This window comes from Bombina bombina, chromosome 4 (genome assembly GCF_027579735.1).
Source record: "Bombina bombina isolate aBomBom1 chromosome 4, aBomBom1.pri, whole genome shotgun sequence".
Lineage (NCBI taxonomy): Eukaryota > Metazoa > Chordata > Amphibia > Anura > Bombinatoridae > Bombina > Bombina bombina.
Window position 1 is genome coordinate 1,119,522,733 of NC_069502.1, and position 14,999 is coordinate 1,119,537,731.

The window sequence follows — 14,999 nt, forward strand, 5'->3', positions numbered from 1 at the left end:
GCTTTCATCCTTTTTTTCTTTCCCTTTTCCCACGGAAGCCTTGAGAGGGGGTACAAACGACTTTTCATAACATCTTCTTTTCAATCTGAGCTTACCCTAGGTACTACCGAAGTATTGAAATACTCTGCTACATCTTTGGGGCAAAAGAAATCTCGACTTGCATTTTAGGGACACAGAGATACCGACAAAATCACAGAGCGAGCGGACATTCCTGGTATCAGTTCTTACCTGGTTAGACGATACCTATTTGGAAGTTTCATCTGATACCCCGGGATCGCTTCTGAGGCGGACTCTCTTCTGTACACCTCTCGAGCCGGGCGGTGCTCCTCCCCCCCCACTGATGCTGCTAGAGGGGGAGGTGAGGGGAATACTGCTCACACGCTGCTGCCTAAACACGCCGCACGCCTGGCTCGTTTGCTATACTCCGCTGCTTCCAGAGCCTCAAATGCAGGCTGACTTGGCCTTATCAGCCTGAAAGTATTCATCCAAGGATCTAAAAACTTCACTCCTGTACTTACCCTCCCACCGATGTTGCGAGAGGAAGGCTCCTGATAGCAGTTTCAAAGGTAAGCTCAGTTGTACCCCCACGAAGGCGTGGGAATCGACATTATCCTACTCTCCACAGGAAAAATCTTGTAAATAATTGCACCATTAGCCCTGATATCTGAAAAGAAAAGCGTTCGCTACACAGCTCACCTCTCGCTAGAAGTGGACTGAAGCATAAAAGTTTAATATCTGATTGCAAAGACTCTCCAACATACGCTAACATTTGCAACAATTTTGACTCTCTGGCACTATAGAGACTATTGTATCTTTGATTTTGGTTGTTTCTTTTTTAGGAAATAGTAACATTCTGTTGTTGAAGTCTTACAGATTATATATTTGCTTTTTTCTATGAATTAACAGGACATATTGTTTGGTTTTCCCCTGACTGCATAAGAGTGAAAAGTGGAAAATCATCGATATTAGATTAATCCAATTGCTTATTCTAAATTTGAATCCTCATTGATCAGCCACATATATTGATAACTAAATCTTTGTTCTGATCTATTTTTCTGTTTAACAACAAAACTAAAGTTTAACATTGTATCTTGGTTACTTATGCTATTGGCTGATCTTGATACACCTTAAGTACTAAGATTTAAATATTTAGATAAATTAATATCTGGTTCATATTTGTATGCCTTAGATTACATCTAATATAATCTGAAAACCCTTGACTGATAGGTTACATTGTTCAAAACCCCCTCTCCTAAAAACTCCTTTGAACTACAAACTCATAATCCAATTGTACTTGTTGTTCTCTCCTCCTTTAAACTCTACTGACTTTATAAACCTCACCAAAGCATAATCTTAACACACTGAATAGGCTTTTCTGCTGAAAAAGTACAAACTTCCCTAGCTGACTATCACAGCTGCCCTAAATCCCTCACATACACAAAACACACCCCCCTTTTTTTTTTTTTTTTTTTTTATCTCACAACAACCTAACCCTATTTCACATTTTCCCAATCACTACTAAAAAAAAAAAAACACTGATCACTTCTCATTTTTCTTTTTCACTTTTTGCACATGGACAAATTTGTCTCTGCACAAGCAAAATCTTCACCTACAGCTATGGCAGCCCGTCAAAGGGAAAAGAGAAACAAAAATACTACTGAAATCACAGCAGATATACATATCCCCACTGTTAATCCTCTACAGTCGGGTGACATGCTAGACATTCAAGCTTTAGTAGCTAACATTTCTGATGCACTGACTCCAAAATTCGATTCTCTCAAATCAGAAATTAAACAGGATATTATATCCCTATCAAATGAATTTAAACAGTTCTCTGCTAGGCTTTCTGAGGTAGAAAAGAGAACCTCGGATTTGGAGGATCTGACACTAACTCAGAACTCTAAGTTGGAAATGCTAAATATATCCCTGTTAAAAGCACAGAGTAAACTAGAGGATCTTGAAAACCGCACTAGGAGAAACAACTTTAGAGTAGTTGGAGTCCCGGAAGACAAACAATATGATGATTTGCACAAATTACTAACTGTTACCATTCCTCAATTGCTAAAAATTCCACAATCTCAATCACAATTTACACTAGAGAAAGTACATCGGATAGGCCCACTTATCACTGATATAGAAAGTACCAGGACCAAACCTAGGCCCATTATCACGAAAGTCTTAAACTTTCAGGACAAAATTACACTTTTACATTACTACCGCAAACATCAGCCTATATACTTAGGAGAGGCAAAAATCATGATCTTTCAAGACTTTTCTGCAGAAACAGCTGCTAAGAGAACTAGCTCCAATTTGCACAAAACTAATAAAGCATAACATCAAGGCCACAATAACCTATCCAGCTAGACTCAAAATTTCCATTAATGACCAAACACACTTTTTTGACTTTCCAGCAGAAAATTTAGGAGCAGGGTCCATTGTCACACTGTCTTGAAATTTCACGTATTTTGAATAACCATAACAATAATTTAAAATGTATAACTATGGATTTATCAAATGTTGTGATACTTTTTTTTTTCCTTTTTCTTTTTGGGTTAGGAACAAAATTGGGTTATAGATTGGTGAACTCTCCCCCTTCTCTCTCCCCCCCCCCTTTTTTTTTTTTTTTCTTGTTCCCTTTTTTTTAATTAAAAATGCCATCTGCTTTTAAACTCACCTCTTGGAATATAGGAGGTATCACATCTCCTATTAAACGTAAGTCAATTGTCTCACAGCTAAGAAAAATAAATTCCGACATTGCCTTCCTGCAGGAGACACACTTAAAGATGGAAGAAGTTCTCAAACTCAAAACCTCCTGGGTTAATGAGGTGTTAGCCTCCCCGAGTGTTCAAAGGAAAGGAGGGGTAGCAATATTATTGGGGAAAAGGCTAAAATACCAAGTTCTTAATACCCTCGCTGACTCAGAGGGGAGATTCCTATTTGCAAAAGTCAAAATAGCTAACATAATTTATACATTTTGCAATATCTATGCTCCCAATATTTTTAGCTCTTCTTTCTGGGACACCCTTTATGCTAAATTAATTACATATAGAGAAGGTTACCTAATCCTCGGAGGGGATCTAAATATGGCGCCCCAACATCCCCTAGACAGATTAAGGCATGAGAATGCTCTTTCTAGAACTAAAAGAGATAAACTAGAAACAAAAATGTATTTAAAACTTTATCAGATTCTTGGAGTTAGAGACATATGGAGAATCCAAAATCCGGACTCCAGGGAATTCTCTTGCATTTCTAAGGCACATAAATCCTTATCAAGAATCGATGTAATTCTCTTAGATGAAAGACTCTGCACGTCAAGAGTGCTTACCGGAATTCTCCCTATTTGCATCTCAGACCATGCCCCGATTTTCCTAGAGCTTTACCCCAATAACCCTACTCCAAAATATTCTAGGTTCTTTTTCCCAATATATTTAGCTTCTGACCTTAAATTTAAAAACTGGCTCAGCTCTAAATTTCAAGAATTTATCTCTTTCAATCAGGAATACGTAAATCGTCCGATTATCCTATGGGAAACAGCCAAAGCGGTACTGAGAGGGGAGATCCTAGCTTACACTATTAATAGGACAAAGAAATCAAAACACAGGGAAAAAGAAATTATAAAATCTATTTCTAATTCATACAACTCGTATCTGTTAAATAAAACTGCAAGAAACTGGTTAAGATATACCCAAGCATTAAAGGAGAGGGATGCTTTTTTACTTTATAAAACTACTCAGAAGGACTTGAAACTTCAAGCAAAACTTTACAGGTATGGAAGTAAAACCGGAAAAATCCTGGCTAGATTAGTAAAAACTAGTAAAACTTCTTCATTAATAGAGTCTTTAAAGTTAGAAGAGAAAAATGTATCATCCTCAGAAGAAATTATCCAGGTTTTTACAAACTATTATCAGGACCTATATTCTTTAAAACAATCAAATCTTTTTGAGCAAGAATCATTCTGGCAAAATATTGTTCGTACATTAACTCCTGATCTAATTGAATTTCTCAATAATCCCATATCTGAAATAGAGATTAATAGAGCAATTCAAGACCTTGCCTCAAACAAAGCCTCAGGCCCGGATGGCCTTCCTAACGAATTCTATAAGATATTATCAATGGAGATCTCACCTTACCTTGCTTCGGTCTATAATGACATATATATAAAGGGTATTACTCCGCCACTTAGCTTTGCAGCCTCATATACCACCTTAATTCTTAAACCAAGAAAAGAGCCGGACAAAAAAGAATCTTATAGGCCCATAGCACTGCTCAATGTTGATTATAAAATAATGGCCTCAATCTTAGCTTCAAGGCTTCAGTTGCTTCTTCCTAAGATTATTCATCCTGATCAAGCAGGTTTTTTACGTAATCGTAATTCTTCAGCTAAGATTAGGGAACTCTTCTTAACTATAGACCATTTTTCTAGAGGAGGGGGAGGAGAGGAGGGAAAGGGGGACACTTTAGATGCTGCAATTATTTCAATCGATGCTGAAAAAGCATTCGACTCAGTTCATTTTGATCATCTCACTCATTCTCTCCAGCAATTCGGCTTTATTGGTAATTTTCTTAGCTTTGTTAACAACCTCCACAAATCTGCCTCCACTAGGATGATAGTTAAAGGGACAGTATACACTCATTTTCATATAACTGCATGTAATAGACACTACTATAAAGAATAATATGCACAGATACTGATATAAAAATCCAGTATAAAACTGTTTAAAAACTTACTTAGAAGCTGTCAGTTTGGGTCTGTTGAAAAGGTAGCTGGAAAGCCCACTGCAAGTGGCAAATAAGACACTCCCCCCCCCCCCTTCTTTTGCATATGAAAAGACCCTTTACACAAACAGGAGCAAGCTGGAGTAGGTAGTCGAGCGTATTCACATAAAACTTTGGGGCTTGGTTAGGAGTCTGAAAATCAGAGCAATGTTATTTAAAAATAAGCAAAACTATACATTAATTAAAAAAAAAAACTTTATGGGCTATATAAATAGATTATCTACAAAACATTTATGCAAAGAAAAAATGAGTGTATAATGTCCCTTTAATGGCAAACTCTCTCCTAACATTTTTCTTCAAAGAGGAACGCGTCAGGGGTGCCCCCTTTCTCCTCTTCTCTTCGACATTTCCATCGAACCGCTGGCCATATATGTTAGACAACACCTTAATGGTATTAAGATCGGTAAGAAAGAGATGAAAATTGCACTATATGCGGATGATATCTTAATTTATATCTCTGATACCCGTAACAATATCCCGAAATTAATTTCACTTATTAAAAAATTTAGTTCCTTTTCAGGTTATAAAGTAAATACCACAAAATCTGAACTCATATGGATTAAACAACCCAAGGATCCCCCCCTGGATATGCCATTTAAGATAGTGGATGATTCCTTTACTTATCTAGGCATCACAGTATCCTCCAACCCAGACGAATGGTATAATCTTAACATTCTCCCAGTACTGAAGAAAATTAAGGAGGACTTAAAAAAATGGCAAGGTGTTCCCCTTTCTCTTTCGGGACGAATTGCTCTTTATAAAATGATTTGCCTCCCAAAACTATTATATGTCCTACAAAATATCCCTGTGATTCTCAAGGGAAAAGATATTCTCCTTCATAATATGGTGTTGAGGAAATTTATTTGGCAAAACAAGAAACCTAGAATTTCCTTACCTAAACTTTCTCTCCCCAGAAAATATGCAGGACTGGCTTTGCCAGACATTAAAATATACAATTACGCCTTTTTGGCTCGCCTAATTATGGACTGGATATTTGAGAAGGATTATGTTACCAACAATGAACTTGAGAAAAATATAACAAACCCTTTTGATCCCTCTGCAATCATCCATTGCACTGCTTCCTCTCTCCCCAGAGAACTTAAAAACCTGAAAACCATATTTACTCCATTACAGGCCTGGTGGAAAGTATGCAAACTCCTCAAAACAAAGCATAAAGTATCCAAATTTATCCCTCTAACTGGTAATCCCTTTTTTCAAGCAGGAATTCAGACATCTCAATTTCAGAAGTGGAAAGCTTCGGGTCTAAATAAAGTTTCTCAATTACTAGACCTAGACAGAAAATGTATAAAGTCTTTTTGCTCTTTGAGAGAGGAATTTAGTCTCTCCCATAAAGAATTCTTTGCATACCTACAAGCAAGACATTATGCTATGAGTCTTGTCGACGAATTCGGTTGGAACTGGACAATGGGACCCATGGAGAAATGGTTAACATTAGCTAAAAATGGTCTTACGGCAATTTCCCCTATTTATTCTGATTTAAGTTCCTTAAAACGTGTTTCTGACATGGAAAACATCACTACCAAATGGGGGGCAATCTTGCAACAAAATTTGGAAGAAAGTAATATAGTTGAACTCTCAATCACTGAGGTTTCACGAATTACTCTTTCATCCTCCTGGAGAGAATCTCATTTAAAACTTTTACGCATTACCTTTTTTACTCCTGAGAAAGGTTTCAGATGCAGAAGCCTAGATTTCAACTGCTGTCCCAGATGTTCGCTCCCTGCGGCTAATCTCATGCATATGTTCTGGGATTGTCCAATTATCCAACAGTTTTGGATGAAAATACAATTTTGGCTTGGCACAATGGGGATCTCCCCATCAACTCTACTACCATTAGATATTGTATTTCTCCAAAAGTATGCAGAAGGCCAATCGGCAAATATTAAAATGATCAACCTAGTTATCTTGGCTGTGCGATATTTGATTTTAAAAAAGTGGAAATGTAGAGCAACCCCCAGTATCCAGGAGGTAAAAAATTGTCTCAAGAAACAATGTATTCTGGAACAGATTGACACTAATCTTAACGATGAAAATGATGTCATTAAATTTTTAAAAAAATGGTCAATCTTTATCCAAAATCTATCACTATCTGAAATTGAATATATAATCTACCCATTTAGAAATACAGAACTGGTATTACTTGGACTCTGGCACTAGCCTATTGTAGATATCTGAGAAAAATGTTTTTTTTTTTGTTTTTTTTTTTTCTTTTTTCTTTTTTTTCTTCGTGGGGAGGGGGGGGGGAGAGAGGGGAAAATAAAAGAAAATTCCAACAATAGATGCATATGCAATTTGGTAATTCATCTTACTTTTACTTTTCTTTTTTTTTGTTTTTTTCTTGTTCAAATCATGAAGGTATATCAAAGACTGGTATATTAGAATATTATGTGTTGTTGGTTACTCTTGAACATTGTTTTCATTTTATTTACATAAATCTGTACTATGTAAATTTACCTTGAGACACCTTTTTTGGAAACAAACTAAATAAATAATAAAAAAATAAAAAAATCACTGTGTGAATGTGTGCAATTTAAAAACACATAGAAACTCGAATAAAGGATTATTGTGATTTATATAAATCCTTGTTATGTAAGGGCATGCATAATAAACATCCACATGTATAGTGTGGGTAATATGGGTATTTGTTTCTTATAGTCAAGTTGAAAATGAGCGGATTGTACTCTTGCCCTTTTATTTAGGTAGTGTCTACTAGTGCATCTAATCACAAAGAGGCACAGGTGTTTAAATATTCTGGCTGCTGCCGAAGTGAATACAGTATATGTATAAGTAGGATACGTTTTATAATGACACTTATCTTATAATGATACCTTTGTGTGTATATGGCAGATATCTACTGCTAATATTTAATGTACGAGTTGGCATTCAATAATTGTGATTGTCAGCAAGGAAGACTGTTGTGTCTTATTTATAGGTTGCCAATTATATTTATGTACAATAAGACAGAATCAGCATTCTAAGAATTTTTATAGATATTAATGAACACACTTGGGCGGTGTGCTGTGTCAACACTTCTTAATAGCTTTGAACTTGTGATTGAATAAATTGTGAGTTTATAAATATTAATTAAACTACATCTGTATTGTGCTGTATCAACACTTAGTGGTAATTTTTCACTTGTGAGTTTTAATAATATCATCTAGTAATTTCAGTTGGAGCTATTAAGCATTATACCAGAAGTTGTGTCAACTTTGATATAAATATAGATATGCACTATATTTAGTGAATGCGCCCATTCACGTTAAGATTACTGGGTCTGGAGTAATTGGTAATACTGCTCAGGTTGGAGGCCCAATTCATCCAATCGTTGCATGCCTCCTTTGGCATCCAGCTCGTACCTGTAGCACGCTGGGGAGCCACACTAATAGTTGCATTAGCGCAGCCCTGTAATCTATGAAGAAGAAAACGATTAGTGCGGCTCCCCAGCGCACTAGTAAGTAATACACCTAATTTAAAGAGTAACGAATAAATTATATTTGTTATTCTTTAAATTAGTGCATTCATTCGGATATCCGTTTCATTAAATCAAAACAAATATGCGTATTTTCGTTATGAATTGACATAAAATGAATGCACATCCCTAATTTTTGCTAATGGAAGTATGTGCACCCAAACACATTTTAATTTTGACCTTTCTATCTCTTTAAATCTGCATCTAATCAGAGCATTTTCTTTTTGAGCTTTTATGTCTCTTTAACGTGATCAAACTAAACTTATCTTCATGGCAGGCAAAGCCACTATCATGTGTTTGAGGTGCAGTCAAGATGAAAATTCTACCTGGAATGTTATGTTTTCCAGGGGCTGCATTTCTTCCCTATACATCTAGCTGAACATTAGTCACTTTGAGAGGGGACTGGAATTGCCTCATAATATCTAACTTTTCAATACATCTATCTAAATTTAAAGTTGGTCTACAAGTCTTTAATTATAAGAATCTAACAAAGTTTGTATTGGACTGGAGAAGAATGTTTTCCAGTTATGACATCAAGGCAGCTTGTATTGGATACCTCCCAAACACAGCCAATTCTCCATTCATGCTATCCCTATTATATGCGAGATAAGACAATACAGATAATGCCATATATTTCAATACCTACTAATTCACCAACAAATCTTCTAAACCCAGTTTTGGAAAGTAACAAGTGCTTTCCTAATTCTAAATGTGTTTCTGTTACACATTTTCTGATTACTTCAATGAAACTAGTGTTCTTATAAAACAATGTTTTAAGTCTAAAACTGAGCTTAGTAATGGGATTTTCAGGAAAAATAGTTTCACTGGTGTCAACTTCGTCTTTGACAACCACGCAAACAAAGCCATTTTGATTTGTTATGCTCTTAAACCACTCAAATTATTATTATTATTTTGAATACACAAGAAAACCACTTTACCAATCAATGGGAATCTGATGAGATTTATAGTGCCACTGGGGAAATAAAAAGCCATCTTTCATAACATCCTTTAGCACTGTAGATATTTCCTGACTCAAATACTACTAAAAAAGACAACGTTCTTAAACGTTCAGGGGAGTGGCTCACTCTTCCACATTTGATGGAACTGCCCTTGAGGGGTCATATTGGGCACATATTTTAAACTCGATAGATGGAGTTGTTTTATTTATTAATATGTGGGTAATTAATATTTCTTATTTATTGTCAAAACCCAGGAAGTTATTTTTTCCTTAGAGGCAAACCCAGAATAAAAAAGGATAAAATTTACAACTGGATAGGAAGATATTTAAAGGGACAGTCTACACCAGAATTTGTATTGTTTTAAAAGATAATCCCTTTATTACCCATTTCCCAGTTTTGCATAACTAACACATAATATACTTTTATATACTTTTATAATAATATACTTTTAACCTCTGTGATTATCTTGTATCTAAGCCTCTGCAAACTGACCCTTTTTTCAGTGCTTTTGACAGACTTGCAGTCTAGCCAATCAGTGCCTGCTCCCAGATAATTTCTCGTGCACGAGCACAGTGTTATCTATATGAAATGCGTGAACTAACACCCTCTAGTGGTGAAAAACTGTTAGAATGCAATCTGAAAGAGGTGGGCTTCAAGGTCTAAGAAATTAGCATATGAACCTCCTAGGTTAAGCTTTCAACTAAGAATACCAAGAGAACAAAGCAAAATTGGTGATAAAAGTAAATTGGAAAATTGTTTAAAATTATATGCTCTATCTGAATCATGAAAGTTTATTTTGGCCTAGACTGTCCCTTTAAGAGGAATCTTAGGTTTTTAAGTAGAATTGCTTTAAAAAAAAAATAAAAAATGATTTTATGGGAAAAAAATATTTTCATGATCAGGTAAAATCCACCCAAAATAAGTTTTTAATTCAAATCCTCAGTGTTGTCTAAAATTAAAATATTACATACACACACGTAGGGCGAGATTACATGCGGCGCAGGCTTCAACGTAACTGCTGAAACCTGCGTCGCCCGTAATTTCCCCTCGCACATCGGGGAATCACATATATGGTGTCGTAAGTCAGATAAAACAGTAATGTCCAGAAATATGCGTAAATACAAATTTCTGGAGTCGCCAGTGTCTTACGGAACGTTAGAAACTGCCGGCACCTAAGAAAAAAAAAAGTTAAATCTCCCGTAAAAGTCTAACACGCATTCCAAAAATAAACCCGACACGTCAAAACCCCATATCTGCCATCACCCCCCATATCGGAACTAATAATAAATGTATTAACCCCTAAATACGCCAACCTACATCACAATAAACCTAATAAATGTATTGACCCCTAATCCGCCATTAACCCACAACACAATAAACCTTATATAACAATTAATCCCTAATGAGCCAAACCCACACAACGCAATAATCATAATAAATCTATTAACCCCTAATCCGCCAAACCCCAACAACGCAAACAACTTTTTAACACCTATTTAGCCTTTTAGCCTGTACCGCAACGTCAGTCCTGCACACGTAAAAATAATGTTTTTTCATGGGACTTCCATAGCACTGCCATTACGAGTTTTGCGGTAGGCTAAAAAGCTAGCATTGCAGCCTATACCGACAAGATCCGTACCGTCACCTGAGAGCAGAAGTTATAAGTTTTACGCTACAAAGCTAACATAAAACTCATAACTAAACTGCTACAAAGTGCACTTAACACCCATAAACTACTTATTGACCCCCTAAACCGAGGCCCTCCCGCATTGCAAATACTATATTAAACTTATTAACCCCTAATCTGCCACTCCCGAGATCACCACCACTAAAAAACATAATTTATGTAAGAACTTACCTGATAAATTCATTTCTTTCATATTAGCAAGAGTCCATGAGCTAGTGACGTATGGGATATACATTCCTACCAGGAGGGGCAAAGTTTCCCAAACCTTAAAATGCCTATAAATACACCCCTCACCACACCCACAATTCAATTTAACGAATAGCCAAGAAGTGGGGTGATAAGAAAGGAGCGAAAGCATCAAAAAAATAAGGAATTGGAATAATTGTGTTTTATACAAAAAAATCATAACCACCACAAAAAAGGGTGGGCCTCATGGACTCTTGCAAATATGAAAGAAATTAATTTATCAGGTAAGTTCTTACATAAATTATGTTTTCTTTCATGTAATTAGCAAGAGTCCATGAGCTAGTGACGTATGGGATAATAAATACCCAAGATGTGGAACTTCCACGCAAGAGTCACTAGAGAGGGAGGGATAAAATAAAGACAGCCAATTCCGCTGAAAAATTTATCCACTACCCAAATCAAAAAAGTTTCAATTTTTATAATGAAAAAAACTGAAATTATAAGCAGAAGAATCAAACTGAGACAGCTGCCTGAAGTACCATTCTATCAAAACTGCTTCTAAAGAAGAGAAAACATCAAAATGGTAGAACATAGTAAAAGTATGCAAAGAAGACCAAGTCATTGCTTTGCAAATCTGATCAACAGAAGCTTCATTCTTAAAAAGCCCAGGAAGTAGAAACTTACCTAGTAGAATGAGCCGTAATCCTCCGAGGCGGGAATCCACCCGACTCCAAATAAGCATGATGAATCAAAAGTTTAAGCAAGATGCCAAATAAATGGCAGAAGCTTTTGACCTTCCTAAAACCAGAAAAGATAAAAAATAGACTAGAAGTCTATCTGAAATCTGAATAGCTTCAACATAGAATTTCAAAAACTCTTACCATATCCAAAGAAAGTAAGAATCTCACCAAAGAAGTCTTAGGAAAACAATAATTCCTCCCTAATGTTTGTTAGAATTTACAACTTTAGGTAAGAATTGAAATGAGGACAGCAAAAACCACCTTATCCTGATGAAAAAAAAATCAGAAAAAAGAGATTCACAAGAAAGAACAGATAATTAAAAAACTGTTCTAGCTGAAGAGATGTCCAAAAAGAACAATACTTTCCATGAAAGTAATTAATGTCCAGAGCAAGCATATGCTCAAATAGAAGAGCCTGAAAAACTTTCAGAACCCAATTAAGACTCCAAGGAGGAGAAATTGGCTTAATGACAGGTTTGATACGAAAACAAAACCTGAACAAAATGATGAATATCAGGAAGTAACACTGCCTTATCCTGATGAAAAATCAGAAAAGGATATTCACAAAAAAGAGCAGATAACTCAAAAACTCTTCTAGCAGAAGAAATGACCAAAAGGAACAATACTTTCCCAAGAAAGTAATTAATGTTCAGAAAATGCATAGTTTCAAACGGAGGAGCCTGTAAAGCCCTCAGCACCAAATTGAGACTCCAAAGAGGAGAGATTGAATTAATGACAGGCTTGATATGGACCAAAGCCTGTACAAAACAATGAATATCAGGATGATTAGCAATCTTTCTGTGAAAAAAGAACAGAAAGAGTAGAGATTTGTCCTAACAAAGAACTGAAGACAAAACCTTATCCAAACCAACCTGAAAAAATAAAAAAATTATATGAATTTTAAAAGAATGCCAAGAAAAGTAGGTCTTCCAGACTCAATAATAAATCTTTCTAGAAACAGATTTACGAGCCTGAAACATAGTATTAATCAATGAGTCAGAAAAACCTCTATGACTAAAAACCAAGCGTTCAATCTCCATACTTTCAAATGTAATGATTTGAGATCCTGATGGAAAAAATGGGCCTTGAGAAGGAAGGTCTGGTTTAAACGGAAGTGTCCAAGGTTGGCAACTGGCCATCCAAATGAGATCCGCATACCAAAACCTGAGAGGCCATGCTGGAGCCACCAGCATAACAAACAAATACTCCATAAGAATTTTGGAAATCACTTTGGAAGAACTAGAGGCGGAAAGAAATAGGCAAAAAGATAATTCCAAAGAAATGTCAATGCATACACTACTTCCGCCTGAAGATCCCCGGACCTGAATAGGCCCCTGGGAAGTTCTTTATTCAGATGAGATGCCAACAGATCTATTTCTAGAAATGCTCACATCTGAAAAATTGAAAAACATATCTGGGTAAGAGAGACCATTCTCCCGGAAGTAAAGCTTGATTAACAGAGATAATCCGCTTCCCAAATATCTATACCTGGGGAAAAAAACACAGAATTTAGATAGGAGCTGGATTTAGCCCAAGCTAATATCCGAGACACTTCTGTCACAGCCTAAGGACTGATAGTCCTACCCTGATGATTGACATACACCATAGTTGTGATATTGTCTGAAAACAATAAACGTCTCTTCTTCAAAAAGAAACTAACTGAAAAACTCTGAGAAAACACGGAGTTCTAAAATATCAAATGGTAATCTCGCCTCCTGAGATTTCCAAACCCCTTGTGCTGGCAGAGATCCTCAGACAGCCTCCCAACCAAAAAGACTCACATCTGTAGAGATCATGTGTCATGAATCAAACTTATTTTTCTCTGCCCCTTTAAATTTTACCTGCGCTCACCTAGGGAGGTTATTTAAACCCTGGACATGCCCTCTACCTTGCTTCAGTATTGTTTGTTCAGACAGGTTCTAGCAGCTATACTCGCAGCCTCTGCATTTTCCTATGCACTAAAGGAAGATTATCTACTTAAAAGCCTTTCCTACTAGAAGTTTGGCACAGCTTCTAACTTCTATCAAGCAGGATTACTATACGTTATCTTCATTCCTAGTTCTACCTTTGTTGGAAAAGACCCATCTGTTCCTGACCCGTAGGAATATCAGACACTGCCAATTTACAAAGGTCTTTGCTAAACCGCATTGCGGTCATACCGAATTCCAAGTACACATCTTTACAAACAGGTTTCATAGAAGCTACCTCTCCTGTTCAGGTGAAAAGAAAAACATAGTAACCACTTAGCCTGAATTAAAGATACTTTGTAATACAATCATAGTATCTATATTAGAGGCAAACACTATCAATCTCTGCAGTTGTGACCCACAACCTAGCTCTTCATTACAGAATACTGAAGCCAACATATGGATCCAGCAGAGCTACCCCAATTTGTCTATACACTCTCTCAGAGGGTTGATCAACTCAGTCAAGCACTCAGGGAACTACAGGTTCAGAATGTGACTCTCACTAATTTAATCAGAGATTCCCTGGGCAAACCCTCAACAGCCGATATTCCCCCTGAACCCCAAGTTTCTTTGCCTGAAAAATTCCATGGGGACAGGGCTATGTTCTCTCAATTCAAGAATTCCTGCAACCTGCTTTTTAACTTAAAACCTAAAACCTACTCAACTGAATGCATCAAGGTTTTAACAGTCATATAATTCCTGAGAGGGGAACCACGCAAGTGGGCAGATTCCTTTTTTGAGCAAGACCATCCCATCCTCACTTCCCTGGAAGACTTCTTTAAGGAGATGGCTATTCTTTATCAAGACATCAACACCCAACTCTCAGCTGAGACAAAAATGAGATCCCTCAAACAAGGGAAGAAGCAAGTTGAGGAGTACTTAAGTGAATTTAAACAATACAGTAAAGATACAGAGTGGAGTGATATTGCTCTCCGGAACCAGTACCGCCTGGGTCTAAATGATGCTGTAAAGGATGAACTTGCTCGTACAGAGCTTCCCAAAACCTTAGAGGGGTTAATCACACTCAGCATCCAAATTGATAGAAGGATAAGAGAACGGAAAATGGAAAGACAGGGTTTTGATACCACTACTAGACCGTTTGCCTCCTATCATAAACCCACCGTCACTCAAACCTCTGAACCTATGGACCTCGGGTTCACAAAAGGTCCACTCCAGCCTGAAGAAAGGAACCGC